The 23,040-nt window shown below is 34.1% G+C and overlaps 1 protein-coding gene across 1 annotated transcript in view; it reads left to right on the top strand.

The window, feature by feature from the left end:
* LOC139815597 (latrophilin Cirl) overlaps positions 1–23,040 on the top strand; it is a 435,108-nt gene that overhangs the window by 43,803 nt on the left and 368,265 nt on the right. The window lies entirely within an intron of this gene.

The raw sequence follows: 23,040 nt of genomic DNA, 5'->3' as shown, positions 1-23,040 counted from the left end.
AAATTCGAACAATACTGCTTCTAAGTATATTATTGTATTAAAATTTAATTTATTAATCAATCTTATATCATTCTTATGTAGGTATATAGTACATTACATTTAATTACATAATAAATTTTGTTATATACTTTGTTTTCGGGGCACGCTATCTAAAGACGATAAATCAGTCATAATTCTTGATTTTCGTGTTTCTTGCGGTTACCATTTATACTTGACACACTTTTAAATACATTTTCGTCATTATGTATGACTTGATCATTATACATCTCTCCAACAGGTTTCTACGAAGCGAAAATCGGGTAAGAGGCTCGTAACATTATCGCGATCGGTGTGTGCGAGTATACCATCGCAAAAAGGAGAAAGTTGTACGCGTCCGAGGGAGCTTATTTAATCGCGATTGCTATCGATTTTCCGTACCAACTATGCCCCAATGGCGCGGTTAGTCGCGAGGAGTCCGAGATCCCGCGGAAGCTGCGACGAGATTCTGACGATAAAACGGCGGGCTACGCCGATGGCTTCAATCATGTATGAAGTGATCGCAATGAACGTTTACAGTATTGAAAGGCATGCTTCCACGGCGCGCGGACGCTATAACTCGTACCTTGCCATTAATATAATCTCGTGTAGATCGCTTTAAAATTCTTCGCTGCGAGATGAAGGGAAGAAAGAGCCGGGCTGTTACTGCCGATCAAATCAATAGTATCGCTCGCGACGTAAATTGATTTGTGATTAATCATGCCGCTGTAAAGCCCGAAAATATGATATTGCGCACACGTTTTGTAACGTATCGGTATTCTGTGTTAGTTTGCATCTACATATTTGTCATTTTTTGAATATCGCTTATTAATTTTACAGGATCGTTACTCGAAAGCATAGTCCATGACATGAGTTTTTTTGCAATTATTTTTATAGCTTTTTATCTATGTATATAAAATAAAATCTATATATATAAAATAGAATGTCTGTATGTATATGTATGTTCTTTATACACTCTTAAACTATTCGACCGAATTTTTACCAAAAGTATATAAAATAGGGGTAGAATTTTCCGGGGAGTGTTATAGAGTGTATAGTTTTTCGTTACCGATCTTTTGGGGAATCGGTATCTGAAATTTTTCCAATTTTTCGGGAAATAATTGACCGAATTTTAAAGAATTGTATATGAATCAGGGGTAGAATTTCCCGGGGAGTGCTATAAACTGTATAGTTTTTTGTTACCGATCTTTTTAGGAATCGATATCCGAAATTTTTCTAATTTTTCGGGAAATAATTGACCAAATTTTAAAGAATTGTATATAAAACAGGGGTAGAATTTCCCGGGAATTGCCATAAAGTGTATAATTTTTTGTTAAGATCTTTTTGGAAATCGGTTACAAAATTTTTCAAATTTTTTAGGAAATAATTGAGTGAATCTTAAAGAATTGTATACGACAGAATTGAACTTCAGTCGATAAAAAAGTAATATTTTTCAATTTATAGTATTTTTGTGGATTGGTGTGTATGTATGTTTGCTTAACTACTCATTCGTTAGTGGACCAAATTTTATCAGCCATTGCCTGATAAAGGAATTTCTTTCGATTAAGGATATTGAAACACAAATGAAGTCGTTTGAAGAAAAACGACTCCCGGGCGAAGCCCGGGTAACCAGCTAGTTATATATAATATTATTATTTATTATTTATAAGTCCTAAAATATCTTTTAAAATTTAATTAACCTTTATATATAATATTATTATTTATTATTTATAAGTCCTAAAATATCTTTTAAAATTTAATTAACCTAAGTGCCACGTCTATTGTCATTGTAATTGCAAATTTGGATTTATCATAATTAAACCTTTCAAAAACACTTTTTTACTCTCAAGAAAAATGCGCCGGCATAGGGTACCATTTCCCGCGCGAGCACTAACGGCCTAACGCACGATGAAAACGCGCGAAGGAAATCCGGTGCGTTCCCGGCGGATCGCGGAACGCGTGAATCCAGCGTGATCGCGTGCGATCTCTCGATCCGTAATGAAAATTCCCGGCTGCATTGATATGCATCTACAAGATTCCGACTGCGCTCGACGCGCTCCCGGCGTTCATTTCGTGCGATTTCAGGACTTTCCGCCGGAATCTCGTAAAAGCGAATTCTTCACGATCGCTCGCATCACCATCGCCCTCTCGGGACTGCATCCTCTTTATGCATCTAGAACGCGATGGAATCCATTTCGCAGGTATAATATTCCGGGACAAGTTTTAGAGCCGCCTATCCTGTTTTTCATCGGTGAATTCGTGATAAGAAAATTATATTATCTGGGTTTACGAGATGGAATATAAGGAATCCATACACCGATGGTTTCGCGCTTCCTTTGGATTAGGTATGCACTTTTTCATACGATTTCTGAATTAATTTTTAATGAAATCTTAAATAAAATATATAAATCTCTTGCTTTACGTTAATTAGTTTTGACAAATATGCATAAGCTAACTTTAATGTATTCTCAATCAAAAGAGAGAAATCCGTTTCATTATTTTATTTTATTTAAATCAAGATGTGAAAACGTGAAATAAATGCGCAGTGAAAAACAACAATGGTTGTTTTGACAATAATTGTTTATTGTTTGGGAAATATGGCTGTTTTATTTACATTAAATAATAGTCACTTGCTTTGCCCAAAAGAATAATCGTCTGTGAAACTTGTTTTTAATGAATAGATATTTCGACCTACTCCAGTAGATAACACTCGAATTACTCGATAGCGATCGCAGATCGGGAATTTTTGCTAATCGATCACGGGTTTTGTGCGGAGCATTTAATACCCGACTGATCAATTTATTTCGGGGATTTACAATGTTTTCATTTAATAAAAAAGCAAACCGGATCAAAACACGACATCGAGGACCGATAATTCCGGATAAAAAAAAAGCGTGATTGCAGAGCAGCGAAGCGTGAAAAAAATAATTCGCCAGCATATATTCCGAGCATGCAAATCTCGCTTTGCTGGCATCACCCGGTACATTCGAAACAATGAGTTTCAGTAAATCAACCCCCCACCCCTTAAAAAAAATACGAGCTCCTGAGATTAACTAGCGCTCCTGGCTACAATTGAAAACGAATACCGTTCGCGAGGTGGTAATTATATGAATGATTTCTGGAATCGGCAATTTATGACGAGCAAATAGCTCACTATAATTACTACTTTAAATCATTGTTTATCGCTATTATCACGTTATAGCGCGATGTAATCGTGTTTACCATAAATTTCTCCTACAACAGTATCCGATCCAATTAATTTCGAGAATTGGCTAATTACTACACAAATTACACTGCTCTTCATCTCTCTCCTCGAATCGCGTTACGGCAATATACAGGTTATCGATTATCAATGTTGCTGACTGATCATTTCTAGGCTATCAATGCACAAACGAATCCACAGAAAAAAATATTAGTTTCTAAATTTTTGTCTCTTACTAAATTTAATTTCTGTCACCAAATTGCTATTTTCTCTTTCTCTTTATTTCTCTTCCTTCTCTTTAACATACAAAATTTTTAAAAATGGTTTTGAAAAAAAAATTTATTTTTATTTGTATTTTATTTACAACATGATGAATATTTATGATATGATTTATGTTCATTTATCTGTTATTTCCTCCTCAACAATAAATAGTATTTTCTTAAAACATAGAAATCCTAATAAGATAATGAAGGACGTTCTTCCTACAATTTAATCAAACAATAATTAACTATAGTTATTTATAACAATACGACATCGATTTTATGCTGTATATGATGAGCATTAAAGCATACGTTTTATCTTTCGAGTTTTATTAATGTACCAAGATTTTCGGTTCGGCCTTCCACCTGGAATATAAATTTACTTGGACGTTCCACCTCTTGCCGAAAAATAATTAAGACGTTCGATTAAGATATAAGATGCAAGTATAATTCATGTTTGACAACGCGCCGTATTCTCGTGGATGATTTTTAACGGCGATACAATACGTATATATCTCGCGCAACGTCAACGATTATGTATTATATGTTGGGTGGTGTCTTCTCGATCGCGATTGGCCGTAAATTATACGGTTGCACGACCGCATATGGCCACGCTGATTGCACTCGCCTCAAGTCCGTCCCGACGGATATGTTTAATTCCATACTCGATAATGCAGCATACGTAATTAAATTGCCGAGTTTCACTGCTAATTAATAACCATTGTACCCGTGCACACTTGTTGTCATTAACACGTATCGCTTGTATATTCAGACGCGACTAGGTTTCTATTTCCGATAATGAAGTGTATTGTTATACGTATTTTGTAACTCTTCTATTCAGGTTAACGATGGGTAATTTGACCTAGTATATTTGACCTAGTATATATCACTATTTCTAAATTTCTTAATAATTTTTAATAGATTAATATATAAAATAAAAGCGAAATATCTCCTTCGCATCTCTCTAATATCCTTCTACATTTTAAATTTATTCATTTTAATGTATACAAATTTTCTTATATTTACTCATTTTAATGAAAGAGGCTCAGTTATAAATATAACAAAGCTTTTCTATCAAGCGATTATCAGAAGATTGATCAGTGAAAGATCAATAGACAAAGAAGTGTAGACGCGCCAGAAGGGAAAATCTCGGCGTGCAATCATTATACCGGCTAGTTAAGAAGTTCCCCGACGACAGCCCGATGGAAACCGCGAATCATTGTCAACTTATAACGACGTAATCATAAAGCCGATCCGCTAACGATCGGATCGTGTTTCTCGGAGACGCCGGTTCACAAACAATGAGAGGTGTATTTTCTTTCCGGCCATAATCAAGCAATGAAACTGTGGCGGCTCGCCACAAAATCCGCGGATTATGTCGTCTATAAACTTCCTCGACAGCTTTTCTTGTTTAGACACCGTCCCTCCCTTTATACATATATCGGCCCTATTTCTATGCGTGGGTAGACCACGGATTTGTTTCGCGTGACCCTCAAGCTATTCCCGTATCGCAACGAATCGTTTGCGTTGTTACATGATTAAAACGAAGCGGTACATTAGACATGCTGTCGATGTAGAACGAGTGCGAAGAATAATGCTCTTACGTCGTGTATTATATTTCTTTTGGAATGTATTATGAATTGATTTTGCATTGATATTTCACTTAATGCATTATTTATTACTGTATTTCACTAAGTCCCATGACGGAAAATATTTGCGCGTGATAGGTAATTGATAAATAATACTTTATCTGATAATAACAGCAGTAAAATCTATGTGCTATTATAATATTAACTATTAATAGTGATCAATCGCATTTGCATATGACGTAATAAAAGGTACATATTATATCAATATATATATATATATATATATATATATATATATATATATAATATATATTTTACCCGATATAATGACGTTCATAACTTCATCCCGTGAGTTTCGTCGAAATCTCGTCGAGTTGTCTTATCAATGGCGGTGCGGCTTATTATCCCTCGGATATTAGACGGGAGGCGATAACTTACTCGCGGCGAGGCTGGCTATCGGCCACTGTCACTGGTTTGCGATGGTAGGATATTGTTTTTAGGCTGCGGTTTTGCCCTGCAGTCTCTCTCTTCCTCTCCCTCCCTTCTCACTCCCTCGTATTCTCCTGGGAAATTGGACCTGGAGCTGCGCAGGCACAGCGTTCGCTCGCCGCTCATTTATTACCGTTGCTTTACCTCTGGGTGGCCAAATTTACCAAACGCTGCGGTTCGGCCTCCGAATGTGCCCGCCGTGTACACCACTGCCGTCGCGGTGGACGACGTCGTTCGACGTTACACGGTTGAAAACTGAACGACGAATTGGCGCATCGCCCGCCAACCCAGCTCCACAAGTCAGAAAATATTTCGGATTGCCACGCTCTTTCGCCCGACTTTGCGAAGCGATGAATCAGAGACCGTTTCGGCGAGCGTAATCAACATTTATGACTTTCGCTTTAAAATATTTAGAAACTAAAGAATAATACAATTTTTTATTTAAAATGTTAAGTTGATTAATCACACATTCGTAATTATGTAGTAAATAGATGAATTGTCTAAATATTTAAAATAAAAATGTATTAAGAGAAAGAAAATGAAAAAAGTATATTTTATTTATAGTGGCGTTAATGAATTAATATTGTCAAACTTTCCTATTGAAAAAATAATTGTGTCCTAGAAATAATTTTATCAAAATTGCATTATAAGTTAATTTTTATTTTTTTACTCTAGTTTCTAAGACAACGTTTACTCTTTCTTATTCAATACAGTGCAGTGGTCCGAAATATCGCTTCCGCAGTTTCGATTCCGACGAGAGTTATTCGATTCCAACAAGGGGATGAAATCGATAAGTCTCCTCTTCAAGGTTCTCTAGTCTCTTTGGAAAAAAGAACGCGCTGTCGTGTCCTTCGAAGGATACGACAAAATCTGAAGATAAAAGCGAACAACAGATGCACGCGCATCTTTCTTTGTAGAACGATTAAAGTCAACGTGAAAATTCCTCGATACGATTTTTTTTAGTCTTCGTCGTTTGTTCCGTTCCTCATTTGTAAGGATTAAAGATGGAACAAACAGTATAATCACCTCGGCGGGCGCTGATTCATGCAAATCCATTCAGTTTCAAAGAACTAATACGGAATAAGGTATGCGAGCAGGCAATGGATAGAAGTCGAGCGAAGTCAAATTCATGACAAATGATCACTCGCCCCTTCTCCACTTTTTCTTAAAATGTTATATATAAGAGAAAAGCTTCGAGTAAAAATTAATGTAAAGAGTCGACACATTATACAAATTTTAAATTCGAAATTTTGTAGTATATTATAGTCAATAACATTATACATTAAGCGTATCGTACGTGTAATATTATATTGCTTTATAAAACGCTAAAAAGAGTCGTGTCTTTTAATCTAATTTGTTCGCGCGTATGCATTACAATTTTTCATATTTTTGACGTTATTTTGTCGAGTGTAATAACGGAAGGAAGACCTGCACGTATTTGTAACACTCTTCGAGGAATTCTCATCTAACGCGGAGAAATATCAAGAATCTCACAAAGGTGGAAACGTCGGCAGACATAGGAAAAATGTGCTCGCGCAGAGCTGCGGCGCGCGAAGATGAGAACATCAGCGATGTATCTTCATCGTCGCGTTCCCGCTCTTTCACCAAGCTACTCTGCGTCTTCCAATCATGGAATCACGAAAAATAAGAAGGTGCAGCCAGGTCGGACGGAAAGACCTTTAGAGATGCATCTTGCTTATCAAGCGACAAATGCATGCCTTTCATTTTCATTTATTCTCATAAGACTTATAATTCATTTTCATTTAATTCAATAGATCTGAAGGAACTTCCCTCTACTTTCAGTAAATTAATTTTTTGAAATCGTTAGAAATCGTCATGAACATTATACTTATAAAATAATGTTCAATATTGCTAAATATTTAAGGGGTTACACCACTGTAATTGTCCATTTTCTTTGGTATTTTTTTTTTAGAAAGGAATGAAATATATGGTCAAAAGAACTTTTAGGCTTTATTAGACATATATTAAAGTATGTAAAAAATTTTTTTATTTGTTAAAAAAATACAAAATGGCGGGGCACGAGTCGCTATAGCACTACTCCGCGGCACGCAGCATAAGTCCAACAATTTTCATTCTATTCACTCCAAATTTTGACCATATCTTTAAAATAACATTCCGAAGAGAAATACATACGGGATTTTCGATAAGTTGATTCTAACATTATTTATTAACAAATGATTGCCTCTTTTTTTGGTCAAGAATTGAACTGTTTACTTCAAATGCTCGCCAATCACACAAAAATTAATATTTTTAAAATCCCCTATGTATTTCTCTAGCTATACTCATGTAGATTAAGAAAAAAAATTTTTTTTTTCCAGATTCAAATTTGCGTCAGTTATACTGCGTGCCGCAGAGCGCGTCAAATTAAACATGCTTCGCGAGAATGGCTGCAGCGTCGCCATTTTGTACTATTAAAAAATAATAATTTTTTTTTGAACACTTAAAAACATGATTAATAACATCCTTGAATATTATTATCCTCTTACTTTTCTTTCCAGCCAAAAAAAATCGCAAAGAAACGCTTTATTTTAGACTTCTACAGTGGTGTAACCCCTTAACGTCTAAGAGAGATCGTTAAAATCGATAGGTACGACGATACGATTGCCACCATTGTATAAACCATTCAAGAATGATTAATTCATCATATCCTCTCACATAAATACGTCCTATAATTTTCGATATGCCGTAGATCAATGCAGCAGAAAATAGGACTCAAAGTATCGAATGGAATATCGAGCGACTGTTTGCGAGATCGACGGCAAACTTCAAAATAGGAACAAGCCATTCCGCTTGTGTGTACGTTCATCGGGGCTCGTGTGTTTATTCTCCTTTTCCATCGCATTTTATATATTCTCCTCGCGCGGCAAAACTGGACTGGGAAAATATGACGGTCGATAGAAGATGGACGCAACGCGGGTAACAAACCGGGTTTTCGAACACGAAGACGGACGTAACGGATACATTCGAGTAGATCGAAAAACAACCAAATACACGCATGTTTCGGTAGATATCTCGATGTAACTGACTATACTTTTCTTATATAAAAAGCAAAAAAAAAGATATATCTATACGGTTTCTTCTGTATTGTATATTTTTTTTACTTTTTACATTATTGTAAAAAATTAATTTTTTGTGGAACATAATTTTAGATAGGATCAGAAAATTATGTTGCACGAAATGCATTAAAAAAATACAACATTGCAAAAATAATTGTACATTTTTGCTCTAAAAATATTAAAAACTAAAAAATATATGGTAATTAGATATCTTTTATCTTTTTTTTTTATATTTTCAAGGCATAATATAATTTTAATTTCTTCCGCTCACTAGATAGAAGTATTCTTATTAATAAAACTTTCTGCAGTAGAGCATGGAAATGAAAGTTTGTCGCTTGATAAGCAAGATGTATCTTCAAAGATTTTCTTATCTGATCTAACCGCACCTTTTTATTTTGTATGACTTCTTGCGATTTTCTTATTTCATTTCGACAATTTCCTATAAAAACAGCAAATCTCATCATTGGATTTCCAGTGAAATGAGAAACTGACGTGCTCGATGTCGTTAATGCTTTGAAGCTTGAAACGAGCAGTTTCTGATTTATACCGCGTAGATCGGGCAAATGGAAGGCGCAGCAAAAAGTGCGGAAAAAATACAGCGACAGTGCACGGAACGCAGATATGAAATGCCTAGTTATGTTTCCTCTTATTAAAAATAACTGGCGGATTGCTGGCGCTACCTAAAATATATACTTTTACGTATTATATGCGTATAAAGTCAGTTAGATTCTGCAGAAGAAAAGAAAATCTCGAAGTTTTGATTTATTGACTTTTTAATTCTACAATCGTAGAATTATAATATATTGAAACAAGATAGTTTATTGAATCCTAAAATATAAAGTTATAAAAATGTTTGAGAGAAAAAGTGTGAAAACAAGATAATTAAAATAAAAGCAATGAAAATTTGTTTATAGTTTTCTTATATTATATCTTATAAATTTTATTATCTATAAATTCTCTATCTTTTGTTATTACATACAAATACGAATGTTATTAAGTAACGCAAGTTACATTTGTTATATTATGCGTTTGAAGTATTGTTTACATTTAACGTCTTCCATTTAGAGTATTTTTTAAGAATTTTATATAACACAAATTACTCTCGGGAGAGAGTGCTTATATTCATTACACTGTCAGTACGATCCAGATCGTAGTATTTTTTTGCGAGAACAAATCGGATATCATGTAGTAGATTCTTGTTAAGTGGAAAGAGGCTGACCTCTGGTCAAGAGTTATTGAAGGGCTCGAACGGCGCGAGAGGGTGGTACAGGAAAAAAAATACAGCGACAGTTCACGAAACGTAGATAGCGGCCGGCTTCGCCTATCGCTCGCTCGTAGTCGCAGGCTATAGCACGAGGAAGGGTGGCCGAGAAAGAGGTTTGAATTTATATTAGAAGGAAAGAAAGAGTGAACGATGAAAAGACGAGCCATAGAGAACAAGAGAAAAAAAATAGTGCGAACCGAAAGGTGGTCTACGAGAGAGACCAGCAAGCAGAAAATATACGACCTCATAATTCGCTTTTAAACATCGCTAATTGCAACGCTGACCCTCTAAATCTTTTGGGATGCTATCTGCTCGTTCGAAAATGATCCTCCTCTATCTTGATCGCTCCTTCTTTCGTCATCTCCCTTTCGCTGCTCTCCTACAGCTTGTCTCAAGTCGATGCATCTCGCTCGTACACACTCTCTGTTAATCTCATCGTTTCTATTCTTTTTCTATAGCTACGATCGATGCGAAATACCACACATCCAATATTATTCGGTGATAGAATGAAAACAAATGCAGTTGTGCGATCAATGAGGGAAAAGATCGTTCCGCCAACGATGATTTGTTATGAGTGGCGTCATGTGGCATATAACAATATTTTCACACGAGTATGCTGTGAGCATATATTATTTTGCCTTATTGAGTATGTTAATATATGTCGTAACAATGATTTCAATACAACTTATGTGATTCATCCAACGATCATTGTAGGTAATTGTATTTTTTGTATAATATTATTATATTATGATATGTTATATTCCCAAAAAGTCACACAATGCAATATGCTCTGATATTTGAATTAATTATTTCTTTTTGTAACACAATATATACTTTTTGAGATATTCAACAATGATAGAAATATAAACTTTGGTATTAATCATTTGGTAAAAGTCGTGAAAAAATTGGGATTTTAATAATTTAAATAAATGATAAATAGCTCAATGATATTATAATGATATTAATTATTTAATGATACATTCACTTTTTATTTGATTGAAAAATAATTATATACAACAGAATTTAGCGTACAATTGCTCAATTTTTATATTATTTATATATTAAATTATTTATATAGTATTTACAGTATAACTCAATAAATGTGTGTGTGTGTGTGTGTGTGTGTGTGTGTGTGTGTGTGTGTGTGTGTGTGTACAAAAAGAAGAGAAAAATTTCAATACAGTAATATATTATCTAAAATCATATGCGTAGAACAAATTTATAAAGTGAACCCAGTGTATCGGAAAATTATGAAAGTGCATCCGAAAGTTAAATTATACATCGTTTGTCTTCTGTGGGATATACCCACATTGTCAGCTGCCCTAATTTCTCGTATTTTCCCGCGAGCTGTCAGATGTAGAGCTGGTCCGCTATATTACAAAATTGCAACATTGAATATTTAACGCGGTACTGCATTTAATTCGGGGCGGTCTCTTGCTCGCAAGAGTGATATTGAGATGATCTCTTTTGCGATCGGATGTTTCTTTAATAGAGAGAAACGATTTGAACGATGTGAATTTTTGTCCCGCATTATACCAGAAATATAAGACAGATTTTTTAAACGACAATCATTTATAAATTTTTCTTTAACGTGACGTGGATGAAAAATAAGCTTTAATTTTTGTTATTCTGCTCCGTCTGTATCAAGCATGTATCTAGGTCTTGTTCCTATTCTTATTCTTCTTATTATTTTTGAATTAGGTTATATCCGGCTTCCACTTTTCCTTACGTTTTTATCCTCGTTTGCAAAAACATATGTTTATAGGTATGCGTGATGTGTAAATATATGTGAGTTATCCGCAGTGTATATTAGCTCGAATCGGTGGATTCGCTAAGCCCAAGTGACTGCGCGAATCAGTCATCCCTATGCGGAAACTTATAAATCTTTATTAATATCCCGGGCATACCGACCTCTTTCCGATTACGCAAACCGTATTCGATACGTGCCGCAACTCATATCTCACGTATTTATGATTTCCATTTCTAAATTTTTTTTACAAGACAGTTTTTCCAGGCAAACGCCTAAAAACTAAACCCTAATAAACCTAAGTCCCACTATCTGTCTAGACCCTTATACCCTCTTGTGATCCACTTACTTTCACTTATATTTTTTGTCTAAAACTCTTTTTCTATACTTCCTAGTCACGTTTAAACTATAAACGACTAGTCCTATCCTAACAAATCTTTGCATCATACGCAAATCTTTCTGTTTCACTTGTTCTTTTAAGAAGTCGCTCCAATCACTACTTCACTTCCGCTATTAGAACGCGTTGCATTATTGGTTAACATATTATATTAACGAAAATTCAACCTATTCCTTTAAGCAAGGATCCCTCTTGAACTGTAAGAGTTAGTTCTTAGTCGTCTCTAGAAGCGATCACACCTTCGACTCATATCACTTGCTCTGATCATGTGTCAAATAAAATCTTATAAGTGAACAATTGCCTATCTTTAAGTCATTGCAATATTACGTCTCGTCTCGCACGTAACATATTCCAATTCCTCAGTTTACTGGCACAGAAAGAGCCCGAAAAGGCGAACGAGAAAGAAAATCACGTGAGGGAGGTAAGAGGGAAGAGAAACAGCGCTTTTCAATTCACTTTACGAGGCCGTCCCCTCTTTCCAAAAGGGATTTCTTTGTCTTATCGAGTCGTAATGAAATGCGAGCCAGCGAATTTCCCTAATGCTACGCGAATCATCGCGATCGCCCCTTTCTAAGTCAACATAGCTTCCTCCGATGTAACGCCCCACGTTTTCTCGATAGAGCGACGATTCACGATTAAATATTTTAATCAAGATGTCGCAGAATCGGATTGCGTTTTCCTTTAATTAGTAATACATAATAAAAGGTCACACAAATATGCAAATAAAATCAGTTTACTATTCAAATCAGCAAAAAAGAAAAATTACATGCATAAGAGATGTTTACACTTTATCCTGTAGAATTTACAATTTTTCGTTTTCTATTTTTTATATCAAAAATTGATTAATATTTGAATAGATATCAAATATATATCATAAATACAATGTAAAGGTTCATAATAATTATTTTCTTGTTTTTTTTTAGTTATGAGTTAATATGAGTAAACCGCCGATAATGAACAAACTGATAAAAAATAGAAATTGGAAACCTTGACAGAAAACAACTAAATAAATTTTGAATACAGTCGAAAAGCTTATAATTCTTATTTTTTATTTGTTGACAGAAAATATTTTACTATTCATGTCATTTGTCAAAAAATAACATTATTTTACATATTTACATAAATTAATATATATAGACTGACATAAATAAATAAGAATTAAGGGTTTCTTCACTTATATATTCGCTACTTTATCACTATTTCACAATAAAAATACAGACATATAGTGCTTTATATATTTATTATTTATATGATTAATAACACAGGAGGATAACCTCGTATGTCATTATTCATTAGTTATTATGTTCACTACTATCATATTATAACGTTAGCGAGCAAGACAGATGTCAGACGTCAGATGACAGATGTCAGGTGGTCGAGTTTCGTGGTGCCTTCTAACGAAAAAAATTTTTTGATGGTAACTTTATGACGTTTCTTTATCATAAAATTTAGCAATTTTGGACTTTGAGCTGTAAAATTTCAGCTTAGAGGACACATAGAGCAAAAGTAAAGACAGTTTTGTTATAATATGAACCTAATGAATCGACTGAGCTCATGAAATGCATCCATCCAACTGTTACAGCCGAATGATAAATCTTGCCTGCGCTCTAGCTCGGTGGCGTAAGTATAGCGTCCGTGCCTTGCTTCGCGCGTACATTTGACGCAAGACATTACCGTGTCCCTTGATTCATAACAAGAAAGAAAAAGAGAACGAGAGAGTATGTGCTTCAAGTAAAAAAAAATTACAATTTTATTAAAAATACTCTTACAGGATTGGATACATGTAAGACGTTGTTGTTATTTCGCCTATGAGTCAGTAGTCAACAAATAAGTTTTCCTTCGTTTTCCACGAATCTCTTGCCGTAAACGCACCCATTTTAGAGGGCAGTAAAGGAAGTTTGAAGTAAAGTGCAATTTCGCCACAGCAGGGAGGAGAAGCGAGTCACTTTAAAAATAGCTTGTGTTGGAAGTGCATTTCGATTTCCCGCAAGTTTTCGAAGTCCGATCTTAACGTTACTTCTCGAAACTCCAGAGATGGAAACGTTACCGTATTTCGCTTTACGAATTTCGCCCGACAAGCCAAATGCGCTTTATATTCGTTTTTAACGGGCTCTCTTGAGCCGTCAAACGTCTATCGAAAGAAAATTCAATAAAACGGTCAAAAACATGTTTTGGCAGATGTGGAGGTCGGTATAACGATCTCTCTATATTGGTTTTATATGTAAAAAAAAGAAGTATCTACTCTTTATTGCAGTTATTTACTCACAACATGCACCGGTTATTAAAAATCAACATTTTGTGAAAATTTATATTTACATTTTGCATATTTGCACTTTTGGAACGAAAGAATTGAATTTATCATATTCAGTAATGGAATATATATAACAGAGTAAGATATATTACATGGTGTTAAATCGACAATTTTATTGCGCCGTGCGCAAATGTATGTAGAGAAAATTTATCGTTTTCCAATACAATTTCATTTTTTATTTTTCATCTTATTAACTTATTTACTGTCAATATTTCAAACATCTAGTTCGTCCAGTATGTACATTCTAGACGATTCTCAGTTTGTAATTCATGATTATCTTCTTTCGAAGAATCTCTATTAGGGAAAAGGAAAAATTTAAAGACTTAAGTTAAAGACTTTCAACTTAAAAAATGTATCAATTAGAATTAGACATATATATAATGTATTAAAAATATAGTACGTAACAGAATAATTCATTAAATTAATATTGTGATCTATAATCTGCAGAATTTTTGTAAATAGTATATTAAGAAGCAACGATTTTAAAGTGAAGGAAATATTTTCCAAAGGTCGACTTCCATATGGTATATCTTCTGTCTTTCGGAAAGTCGTGTCCCGCGCAATGTCAAACATTTTCTAGTTAAAAGGGAAAAGCCGGGGCGCGCGACTGAAAGGATCCTCCGGATGATTTTTCTCTCGCGCAGGATGGCATTCGTCAGGAAACAGGATTTATCGCAAGGCACGATCCTATACACACTCCACCCTGTGAGGTTTATTTTCCAAACGTGACTTAACCAAAACAAGCTCGGTAAACTTCCATTCCCGTCGCGTTCGTCTTTCAGTATTACGGCACGCCGTATACGTATATTTGGAGAGGCCGCTCGAGGGGCGCGCTGTTTTTGAAATGAAATCTGAAGCTGTCGCCCGATGACGATGACGGTCGGAATTTTTAAGCAGTTGGTACAGCAATGCGAGCTTAGCATGAGAGTTCTTGTGGCACTGCCATGGACACGTTATATTTTCTAGAAACCACTTAATGCAGAACGATTCTAACGATAATAATATTCTGAGTAAAATTGAATAACAATAAAGATTTCATGCAAGTATCAAACACTTTCCGAAGAAAAATTAAATTGTAAAAATTTACCGGAAAAAAAGAAAGACCAGAGATCTCACTAATTATAATTTGATATATTTTTGTAATGACTAAACATCTTATTAAACATTTTTACGTCATTAGATATAACAGATAATTATAGCGCGCATTAATTTTATAATAACAAATGAAATGTTATGTTAATTGACGCAAATAAATTTATTGTTTATATATTACATATTAAGCCGTATCTATATAACGAGTAATGAAAGATATGTTTTTCGCATAAATTGTACTACTTTTGTGCTCGATATTCGCGATATCAACAAATTGATGGTCTAATTATGTTTTCTCATAATTACATTTGTATAATGGCAACACTTCATTTAATTGCTTGTGTAAAAATTTTGTTGTAAAAATAAACTGAATTATCGCTGTATTCCATGTTAATTTTAATAAAACAGAGAAAAATAATGGAAAAAAAATAATGTTTAATATTTAAATTTTAGATCATGTTAAATAATAATGTTTAATATTTAAAATTAAATCATGACTGAAAATTCTCATAGAATTATGTTGTACTACGTATCAATTGTGATTGTAAGTATACTCCAATCTTTTAACAACAGCTGTATCCAAATTAATTCTATTTATGTTATGGAATTATTTTTCCACTTTTTTATACTTGTTTGTATATGTAAAAATTAAAATAATGAATCATTAACCCAAAGTGTATGTACGTTTCTTTGGTACCTTCTTAGGGTATATACGTAGGTCTGTCACATTCTACGCTATTTTTCCTTACCTTAAAGTATTTTAAAAAATTTAAAAAAATTCATGAAACATCTGCCTACATTGTATATATAGTTGACGATTTTATAGTTATTTTGATAAACATCGTTTATTTAATATCTTCTAACAGTTATACGCGTTAAGGGTTAAATATATAATATTAAATCAATTTAAGTGAAGTTAATTCTTGTTCAGTTCAATCTTACAATAAGTTTTCAATGTATGATACGACACCGTTTTTAAACTAATATGCAATAGTCGCTCAGCTCGTTAGCTGAAATCAGATGATCGTTATGATTTGTTGTTAACATTAGTTTTCTATTATATATCTGAGTTTCAATATCGATCGTTAGTATCATTATTATTGACAACTATTATTGTTTTACATGCTATTCAATCTGAGCCTGTAATTTTTTGGAAAAAGAAATTCATTAAAGAATTTGGTTTTACAAAATGAAAGGGACATGTTCGCACAGTCATAAATACGATACCGACGGAATTGTATTTTTTGCGTTATTAGAGATAATTGTTTCTAGAAGGATACCAGAAATCAAAGCCGGCTGGTCGGGGAGGAAAACTTAATAGAGAGAGTCGATCACTCGTCTTAGTTGATGCTCGGATCAACCCGTCAGCAACAGAGTCAGCAACAATCGTCGTCAATTTATAATTTATAAACCCAATAGTTTTTACCACACGGGACAGCTCTATATCTATCTCTTTTTATTCCTCTCTTTTTTCCGTTCTTTCTTTGGTTTGCGCATTTACATATAATGAGCGAGCTCGATGCCTACTACGCATATAGCAATTTTTTAGATAGCTTTCAACCCTTGTACAATGTTGTACAAAGGACGATGGAAATAATTTTTAACCAAAGAGCTTTTCGAAGCGATTAGTACAACGTTTATTAAGAATGTTCAGACATTTCAATTAAAAAAAAAAGTCTTCGTCAATATATTCCTACGTTCCACGACATAGGACGTTTAGTTCATATGTCCGAATTTTGGAAGTACTTAACGCATTTATTCCCGATTATGAAGTGCTCTATAATTTTTGTAAACAATAAGTAGTAATTTGTAGTATATAATTTTTAGAAAATATTCTTTGAATTTGATATGAATAAAACAATAGAATCTTATAATTTCTAACAAACACGATTGTAATTTCTCGGTTATTTTATTAATTCTAAAAATATAATGTTTTCAATGCAAAACCTAATTTTGATAACTTATAATTCTTAATACGAAGTATTTACATTTTTATAATAGCTTTCTGACATTTAAAGAATTGAATAAAAAACAAACGAATGTATAAATCAGAACTTAAATGTTTTAGTATTACTCTTGCATAAAAACGCCCGTCCTCTTTTTGCGAACGTCGGCGTCGCGTCGTCGGGTTGTCGCAGATTCGATGCTCCGACTTAATTTGAGTAACCTTCATTAATCATATTATTTCTACCCCGCTGTCGTGGCAGGAATATAATATTTCCGAGACAGGGTTCTCCATCGCCAGACCCGGTGAGTCTTAACGAGCGACGACGCGCGCTCAACATCGTTTCGACGGAAATATAAATGCACGCTACGCTATTCGCCCCCTGCGAAGTATTGTCGGGATAATTGTCCATTTTTCCGGTCGAAGATTGACGTTCTAGTTACGCAGCGGACACGAGTTCTACCACTTTCCCTCTAACAGACGACTTTCATACACACACATACGCAAGTTAACCCTTATCTGAGCAATCAGAATTCAAATGTCCTCACTCTTCTGTTAAAAAAGAAAGCTATTATATGTAAGCCCTCTTTCCTTCATTTACTCTTTGCTTAAATAAAAGCTTTATTTTTCAAGTTGCATTATATACCCCTGCGACACATTCTTGTAGAGATATTTTATTAACCTAAGAAATTTTAAGTGTGCATATGCATTTAACCGTATGTAAAATATTGTAATCTCTTGATTTCTTTTAATATAGTTTGAAAATGTGATAAATTAAATATATTACAAGAAAATAAAATGGTGTTAGTGGTTATACATATGCCGCGAATATTCATTTTCAAAAGAAAATGTCTTTATTAGAGAACAAAGTTTATTAACCCAAGATTAAAGAAAATTGAAAGAGTAAATCTTGAAAACTTCTTTGACAACATTTATTCGCATTTACATTTTTTAAATAAATCATACGGAAAACCCACAAATCGAATGTCGTATCATTAGAATATTGTCTTTGCGGATTGCGAAGACAATGCGACTTTCTATTGGTGTTTCCACGGAATTTTTAATTATCCTGGTGACGACAACTTATTATGTTTTACTAATGTTGGAATTATCCGGCACGACTCGTAACGAGTCAATTTCGACGTGCAATACCTAACGTAAGTATACTCGCCGCGCAAGTCGAGGGGCGCTATCCGGGGACGGTGCGCGCTATCTGAGGAATTCCACTTTACTATCTTTAATCGCGCGAATTAATCGTCCGCGGCGAATACCTCGGAAACCTCCCCGCGACGTTTATCGTCGCGCGGATACGATCGCACGAGCGTGAGTTGACATTCCTCTCGTGAGTGGCCGCGCTTTTTGCTCGCGATTCCCGTCTCCGACCGTCCCGCCTTCGCCCTACAGTATGCCAGGTGGAAATATCTTTTCGCGATTAGGCCGGGGGCGGCGGGCGACGTTGTCACGGCACGGCAATGGGAAACGTTATTCCTCATGTTTTCGCGATACGTTAACAGAAAACACGAGAGTTTCTAGCACGTACATATTATCGCGGGGACAGGGGGGGAAGGCCTTTGCGGCCGCGCGGCTGCCATGTCGGACTGAGGGTGGCCTGAAACCTAATTGTTCAGATACACGCATTTCACTGCCGCCGCGACGCCACGCGCACACACGCGCCAAATACAGGGTAGTTCAACAGTAATGAACGAAAATGCGATTTATGTCTTTTAAAACAAGCATTATGCAATTATAATAGATGTACCATATTTAAAAAGAATGTAAAAAATTATTATCGCATTACATAGTTCTAATAAGGATCCTTAAACGCTTTCATCAACATCAAAGAAGCATCCCAGAATGTTTTCTTTTATTTATTTATATAAATGTACTTGAAACTAGTAAAAGCTGTTAATATTCTAACTAATCTAACTGAATGAGATTACTATCCAAGATTTGCAGAAAAATCTATTAAGCCTGTAAATATTTTAATCGTATTAAAAATATACCTATACACTTCGTATTCTAAATTTCTAATATATCCAAAAACATTTTTCTTCCTAAGACGCATCAACGATATAACTATTCCTGAGGAGCACTGTAGTCGACACACGTCAATGACACACGCTCATTATTCTGTAAGTACTGGGTTTTGATCGAGCTACGCGAGCCAGCGGGATTGTTTTAATGAAACCATTTCCCTCTCAAACCCCTCGCTCTTTCCCTCCCTTCACTCCCTTTCCCATCCCTGCGATGATGCAAAGGGAAAAGAATTTCCGATTGATGGCGCAGATAATGGAGCTGCCAAGACGTAAAGACCATCACGTCTGGCCGAAACGATATTCCGGGCGGGAGGAGAGCGAGAAGGGTAGGGAAGGGACAATGTCTCCAATTGACGGCAATTTCGCAAAAACGTGAAATTCTTTCATTATCTTCGACATTGAATTTTTCCCTCTCTGTCTAGGTGGTTTTCGAACAGGATACGTGAAACGCGCGACACGAAGCGCACGTTTTAGGATTATCGGCCCAATTATGGATGATTGAGACCTTCAATCTATATTCGAATGTTTCCTATCTCTTTCGATAGATCGATTGAAGTAACAACGTTTACACACGGAAAAAATAAACAGGAAAATAATATAAAATAAGTAATAAAATAAAAATCCAATAAAATAAATAGAAAACGAAATACTGATATAACGACTATTTTCAACAACAAAAATTTCTGTTATGGAATTATTTTTTCCGTACATGATGCATTTTAATGTTTGATACATTTTTTAAGACTTAGAGAAAAAATATCTGTGTATTCTACCGCAGAATAACTGCCACATAAAATTCTTATCTTAATTCTTTTATTAACCCTATTTTTTCTTTTAATAAAACAGTTGTTTAAAAAGTTTGAATGTATAAAGTAGGTAAAAAAAGCTTATCTAGCACACAAACTTATTTTATTCGAAATAAATTTATATAAATAAAAAGATATTACATAAGAGATCAATATTTTATTAGAATACATTACAGTTATTTGTATCAGTACATTGTATAAAACTTGTAATAACCAGTTTCTTCATTGCACAAAATGACCTTAACATATATAAGATATACTTTTTTTACATACTTTTTTACATATTATATATACATCCATTTTGCAAAAAAACGTCGCTTATTTTATAAAATCGATTGTTTGAAAAAGGTTAAACATGTATTGGATAAAGAATATGTATATCGGAGAACAAAAATACACGACTGACGCTTTGATCGCGATGAATCCCTGTCATGCGGATCAGCGCTTTGCTAGAACTAGTTGAAATTTTATCTTCGTCTGCACGAGATTTTTTATCCCTCCTATTTTAGAATCGAGACACGATTTAGTTTTCGCACAAAAGCCCCCTGCTCGCAGATTAATTTCATCGCGCGAAATTCGGCATGCATATAAAGAGCGTATGCCATAGAGAAGATAAAGTAACATATATAACGCGCCAGTAAAAATATCGCGAGAGATTACTTTCATCAAAAAGTCAACGTTAGCTCGCAACATTATGTTGCATGAACTTAAAGATTTATTATATCTCGCTGTGAAACAATTTTTCAGATATTTCTGTTAGCTAAAACTTGATGAAATTCGATACCATATATAATTGCAACTGTAACCTCGCACGTGAATATTGCCACGTTTGCCTCGTATCCAATGATAGATACATACTCAATAGCCATAGGTACACGTCAATTATCGCGTCAATGGTTCTCCTTAATCATTGAGGATATACCTAGCAATTGCCCAATATAGCAATATTAGTGCCCTTCGTCATCGAACATGTCATAAGTGACAGCATGTTCTAATAGGCTTTAGTAATCATGATGTATTAGTAAATACATAGCTATTCTTATGTGACTATATAGAAGAAAAAGGGTGCCTAATAATTTTGTCAGTTGCTGTATTTGTCAATTAGTAAAGTAGATATTGATATTAACTTTTATTACAATATTCCTTAAATAGGATGAAAAACCAAATTCAAAATTAAATTAGATTAGATTTTAATTAAAAAAGATATTTGGAAAGAGAAAGTAACACATTTAACTTTAACAATTTTCCTTATTCTATACATATGTAAATGTTCTTTAACTATTTTTGCAAATGTTGTCTATAAAAGTATATATTTGGCGAAAGGTGTAAAAAAAATATCTTTTTCAGATTTAACACTTTTTATTTGTGAAAATCATTCGTATCACTCTTTAGCAGTTTACCAAGATTAAATATTAACATTAATCTGTCATAACCAATTAATTTTAAGACACTAGATCTATGAGACGTTATATACATATATCTCTGTTATTCTTACGATATTAACTTGATACACATTTATTATATCTTACAGACTTACTTACATCTGGTACAATTCATAGATCCATTATCTCAAATTAAAATAAAATATATCTTTATCACTCACCAATACGGTACGCAACAGCGAAGTGTCGTAGGCAGCATTGAACTGTAAAATACAAGTACATTTTAGTATTATAATAAATATTATAGTAATTCCTAGAATAATTAATAATAAAAAAAAATTATTATGCACATAAAATAAGCAATTAAATAGGTAGAAAAATAACTTTTCATGAATGATAAAACATTGCACATATAGTTGCTCTGCTGTCGCTCAATGCCGATACTTCCATGAGTTTTCTCCTTTCCTCTCATTATCAGATTCCTTCGTTACACGTACACTTGTAAAAACACAGTTAATCTCAATTGCGCATATATTTAATTATATTATCACATAATTCATATAATATATTATCTTATTATGACAAGACAATTGCGGCACATTACATGGAATTTTTGACATAGAGATTGATGTTTTCTTCTGGTCGTAATCGCGTTTCGAAGGAAAATGATGCGACATGGAACAAATTGCAATCACTGTCTGCCCGCTCGATTGTCGTCGCGTGAACAACAACAAAACGATCATAGACACAATAATATGTGGCAAAAAAAATAAACGTTGTGCATGAACTAGTTTATCGTGGCCAGAAAATATTAAATTCATTATATAAAGTATAAAATATATGCCAAATATTTTGTTCTTTAGTATTTTAAAATACTAAAATAAAATAAAATAATTATCAATGTTACAATATGGCTTTCTACTTTATTTTCATCACTCGATACAATGATTCATGTATTAGCCCGCATTCTTGATCCAAGAATATATTATAAGCTAATATATTCGAGCCTTGTTAGCAAATGGCTGTAATAAATAGATTTATAACTTCCATTTCCTGTTACTTTTTGTGTTTGTACGAACAAATCGCACATCAAGATACGTTCGCTTCGACAAAGACGCTCATGAAGCTTTAAGTGCGGGAGTTAATAAATGCTAATAGTAATGATCCTAGAGAATAATCAAGTCTCCCGATCCTATCACAATCGTATTTTGATGAGCAACGCGACGATACGCGGAGCAGCACGCGCTATTACCTCACGTCATACGTTACAAAATATATATCAAGCGCCGCGTGCCAACTATAAGTTGTCGTTGCAAACCGAAATATTTGATGTATCATTTAACGTAAATATTTAACGTAAATATTTAACATCAAATAAATCCGCGGAGAATCTTTTATATTGTATTTCAAATTAAATAAATATGATCG

This window comes from Temnothorax longispinosus, chromosome 1, assembly GCF_030848805.1.
Source record: "Temnothorax longispinosus isolate EJ_2023e chromosome 1, Tlon_JGU_v1, whole genome shotgun sequence".
In the NCBI taxonomy this organism is placed as follows: domain Eukaryota; kingdom Metazoa; phylum Arthropoda; class Insecta; order Hymenoptera; family Formicidae; genus Temnothorax; species Temnothorax longispinosus.
The sequence above is the reverse complement of the archived record's forward strand: the minus strand, read 5'-3'. Positions and strand labels throughout refer to the sequence as shown.